Genomic DNA, 5,730 nt, shown 5'->3' with positions numbered 1-5,730 from the left:
GTCATTCCAGTTGCCTTCTTCTTTTATACCTGTTGTGGGAGTGAAGAATAGGTGTGATGGCGGTAATGATCATAATATGAGGGAGTAAAATGGATACGGTTAATATGTCAAACAGTACACAATATCACTTATATTAGTAGTAATAACAATTATATATTGTAATAATAATAATAATAGTAGTAGTAGTAGTAGTAGTAGTAATGTCAAGTTGACCAAATTTTATAATTCTTCCGTCTATCTCCCATTAAGAAAAACACACATGTAAACACTATGTGATGATTCCAATGCATAATAATATTTGTTATTCATCTACACATATATATATACAACAAATGCCCAATTGTTTTCATTCCTAAGTATCATAATTATTCTTATAATGAATATTCTTTATTCATACCATCCTGAATGTATTCCTATCCGGCTCTATCGGTTAAATAAGTATATATTCACATTTCCTTTCAAACTTGTTATCATTTCATGTTTTGTCCCTTTTTTTTCTTTATTACCACTATTGTTATACTACTTATTTACTTACTTACTTATTGTTGACAACTTTCAAATCATATCTATCTTCATGTTTCTTCTTTATCACTATTGTCTTCACACACTCACATTTCCTTTCAAACTTGTTATCATCCCATGTTTTGTCCCCTTTTTTTTCTTTATTACCACCATTGTTATACTACTTACTTACTTACTGTTGACAACTTTTTTGTCGATATTGTCTTCATCGTTGACTTTCTTTTTTTTATCATTTTTTTCTCGTTAATGTTGTTGATTTTCTGTTTGTTGTTGTTGTTGTTGCTGTGGTTGTTGTTGTTGTTGTTAGTATTATTTAAACATAATTAATTTGAAAATCACCAATCAACTTTACTATTATTACCAGTGATTACATCAATTTTATTGTTTAATCACCAATACAATAACAAAATAATTATGGTTTTTTGGTGTATAGTAGAACAATAACATATTCAATATATTTATACAATCATTTTCTTATTAAAAAGGGAAAAATAATTATATTGTTGGGTATTTTAAAGAATTTTGTATACTATCATTTTAACCTAGTAACTGTTTTGGTTAAAGCTTAAGACAAGTATCACTTTATTTATGTAGTTTAAGGTAATTTACGATTATGAATGATCTTCAATGGTTTTTGTTTAAGATATGAAACATTACTTACTTACGTACGCCTGTTACTCCCAATGGAGCATAGGACGCCGACTAGCATTCTCCAACACACTATGTCCTGGGCCTTCTTTTCTAGTTCTATCCAATTTTTGTTCATTCTTTTCATGTCTCCCTTCATTTCTCGACGCAATGTGTTCTTTGGTCTTTCTCTTCTCCTTTGGCCCTCAGGATTCCATGTGAGGGCTTGTCTTGTGACGTAATCGGGTGACTTCCTCAATGTGTGTTCTATCCACTTCCAGCGCTTCTTCTTGATTTCTTTCTCCGCTGAAATCTGGTGTGTTCTCTCCCACATTAGAATGTTGCTGATAGTGTGTAGCCATCTGATCTGAAGTATACTGTGTAGACAACTGTTGATAAACACCTGTATCTCCTGGATGATGGCTTTCGTAGTCTTCCAGGTTTCCGCTCTATACAGTAGAACTATCTTGACATTTGTATTGAGAATTCTGACTTTGGTGTTGGTTGACAATTGTTTATAAACAAAACATGACCTACACGAATTCAATTGATCGAAGGACTAATACACTACACTTTAATATTCATAATTCATGTATGAATAAATGAGAAAAATGATAGGATTTTTCGGTGATCTGTAATATTCTTAACAGAAGTCAAAATTATGATAGGACAACTCGGTTGACATATATGATCTTGAGGCAATGAAAGTATTTAGATGACAAAATTGCCAAGAATGACCAATGAAATAAGAAGCTTCAGTTATGAATATAAAAAGAAGGTTACCATTATCTTTTTACTTACTTAAGCCTGTTACTCCTAATGGAGCATAGGCCGCTGACCAGCATTCTCCAACCCAAAAATTAATGTAGATAATTTATAGTCTTCATAATATATTTAATATAATACTGGTAAATTATACTTTCATTACAGAATTGGAAAGTTTTACTGTTATGGTAGATATACGGTAGTGAATTTTATTTAGATGTTTACATTTATTAATATTCTCTAAGATAACTCTCATTAGATCTCCATTTGAAGTTCGTTAGTGATGGAATTACTCAAGATTACACATATACAAAACACTCCAGTGAATGAATACGTGTTTTTTGTAGGATTTCAGCATTTATAATACGTACATATTACCTTGAGGAAGTGAACTTTTCATTCGAAATGTTATCATTCATCTTTCTCTACTGTGCTTTGAGATATCTATCTTAACGTCTTTCTTTTATTCCTTCATACACATATGAAAAATTCTGTATCACAAGGGGGTTTTTGTGGAGGCTTTAGTAGTTTTATATAGTTAAGGTCATGAGTCAATTGAAGCTAGACCACTGTGGAAAACCTGGAAGCACTGGACGGTCGTTTCGTCCTATTATGGGACTCCTCAGCAATGCGCATCCACGATCCCGCCTCGCGGCCGTCAAGTGCTTCCAGGTTTTCCACGGTTGTCCAGCTTCAATTGACTCATGATCTTAACTATATGAAAAATTCTGATTTGTTTTCACATAAACAGGTTCAGCAAACTCTAATTATGACTTCATTCTGTAGTTGTGGAGTTCAACTAGGTCTGTTTTGAGATATCAACTCACTGAAGACAATAGTGGACGGTTGCTCAAACATCGTGGATTGGTTGAAGTTAGACATTAACACCGTTGGACGCCGGCTCTATAGGTTAAGCGCTCGTGCGCGAGACTGATAGGTCATGGCTTCGAATCTTACGAGGAGGGATCGTGATTGCGCACTGCTGATGAGTCGCACAATAGGACGAAACGGCTGTCCGATGCTTCCAGGTTTTCCATGTTGGTCCATCTTCAATTGACACATGATTTCAACTATTCTTATAGTTGTTTATCATAAATGATGAAAAATACTTAAAAAGTATCAAACTGAAGTCATTATCAATTAATAAGTTCAATGTCTAAACTATGTAAATGATGAATACATTAATATTATTACTACTACTATTAAGTATGATAATGAAAAAGTATAGTCACTTTATCCCTCTCTCTTCTCAGTCATGCATAAATAATGATTTATATATGTGTAAGTGATTCATTACTTACACAGCGATGTAAAACTGACTCCAAAGGGTTTAATTGAAATTTAAATTGTTATATGAATTTTTAATAAGTGTCACTTTGGTAGTATATTAAGTGTGTATAAGATGTAAATGAGAACGGCTTGGATGACCTTTCTTTTTTTTTATACAAAATAGGTTTCTTCAAAAAATACATTATATATAAATGTAAGGATTTGTAACCTAGGTAGGTAGTTGACACTAAAAATTCTAATCGATCAATCTGTTTTGTCATTCATGGTGTTATATCCTATTAAAGACATAAATACGGATAACTTCCAGGACCTAATAATGGACTATTATTCGGTGTATATATTCTTATTCTTTAACTATTGAGTAATTAGATTGTGTATATCTATATTCATTTTATTATAAGCTTCATTTTGATCTATGAATTATCACTGTATAGATCGGTGTCCCTAAATTACATTCAATTTATTGATTATTGTCTCCCACGTTCACAGTCACATTTTGGCTTGATCTTGTGCAAGCATTATTTTTCTACTTTATGGTGTGATGCCTTCTGTCTGTCTGGTAATATAAACAGAGTATGCTTGAACTAAATGATTTGCATAGCTGAAGCTGTAATTGGTGTTCTGGACTCAATTGGAAGGGGTAGGCGGACAAGGAACCAATAAGGATGCTAGACTGCTCATACCAGTTGAACGTTATTGATTTGGCACAGTATTGAGATCAGGAAAGTCGTATTCCGATTAGTAGATAAATCATGTGATAAAGAGCGAACCTTAAATAATAACGAATTAGCATGTGTCCTATATTTTTTTTAAAATTCATAACACATGGATCCTGTGAAAATTGTCTCGATGTTACTATTTTAGTCAAAAGTCTTTATAAAAGTTTAATAGAGGCCAGCAGTGGAATACAAGACACTCTTTTCATCCCATTTGAGACTGACCAGCTGAATGTATCCATACTTTAGTGTTAATTTTCGTACTAGGACTTAAATCCAGAATCCAACGTGTTATTCAATTAGCTATCGAGTACAGATAACCCACAGCATTATACCTGCATATGAGTCTGTTTACGCTTAATTTTGCTAAGTCCTTCGATTAACTTATTTAACAGACAGTGCCATTCGGTCAGTAACAATTTTTCTATATCTTTATTATTATTATTACTAAGTTTGTATGAGCATATATGCTTGATCTTATGTAACAGCCTATAGACATATTTCACTTAATAGCTTAAATATTAGCTGCTTAAATCGATCAATGATTCAATCGCTTGTCTGTTTATATGTAATTCCTAAATCGTTTTTTTATTTCATTTGCTCACATTCATCCGTATTTCTGTTTGTATTCGCTTTGTGTGCTTGTGGATTTTTTGATCTGCACTTTGTAATTATAAACTTTAGCCAACGTTTTTATATTGTCTTCTGAGATTCATGCACCATTTGGAGTTATCTAATGATTATTAGGTCGATCGATATACGAAGCTATCTCGAAGTAACTCTACTACAAGTTGGTAGGATATGTAATAGGTGATGGTTTTATTTGTAAGATTCGTTTTTCTCGTTGTTGATGTTAAGGACTAAATGTTTATAAATATCCTCTTATACTGAGATAAGATGGTGTTTGGAGGTGGTCAACAGGAAACCCTGGACCCGGGTGTCGTGCTACTTGGCACTCGTCAGCAAGGTGTACCTGTAATCTTGAGGGAACTGGTGCACCCTGACGGATTCGATCCCGTGTCACTCAGTTTCACAGTCAGAGACGGTACCACTGAGCTATTCGGGCCGCGACCGACCTCCTGTGGAACTGAGAAGTAATCACAATTGATTGATCACTGGGTGGTGATCAATGTCATGCATGACAAGTCCTTCTTAGTGCTGATCGGATGCTATCGATCAAGTTGCAATGTGGTCACTAGTCTAGGTGGCTCGACACTACGTGCACTATGTTGAGATAAGATGGTGGTTCGATGAGCACTAAGAAGGATTTGACACGCATGACATTGATCACCACCCAGTGATCAATCGATTGTGATCCTCCTATAATCGATGTCATGTGATAATGTGTAAGTTACGGAGCTATTACAAAGTTGGGGAGACTAGATAATTGTTCATCCGGAAACATTGTCCGATGAGCACATTATATGACAAGTAGACTGGAGTTTTAAAATATAATTCCACACATCCAATATTAATAGAAGTAAGTATTTTCGATTTAAAAGTCAAACTGAAGGTTTGTGTATATCATGGAAAATATCTTTGCCGTTTAACTCTTAAAAGTAGTTTCAATGCAATCTAGTGTCAACTAGAGAAGTAGAGAAGGCAAAGAATAACTGAATTTCTATTCAGATATTAAGTAGTTTGCAGGTAATCCTAGACCTAGGTTTCACACCATTTGACAATTTTCAGAAATAGAACCGACGTGTCTATTTTCAGTCCAAACCAACATTAACTAGTTTCTGATTATAAAATTTAACCATCGAGCTATTCGTGCAGTGGATATCTGTTTATCTAATAACAACACACTTCG

Source organism: Schistosoma mansoni, chromosome 6, assembly GCF_000237925.1.
Source record: "Schistosoma mansoni strain Puerto Rico chromosome 6, complete genome".
NCBI lineage: Eukaryota > Metazoa > Platyhelminthes > Trematoda > Strigeidida > Schistosomatidae > Schistosoma > Schistosoma mansoni.
Note: the sequence above shows the minus strand (reverse complement) of the source record.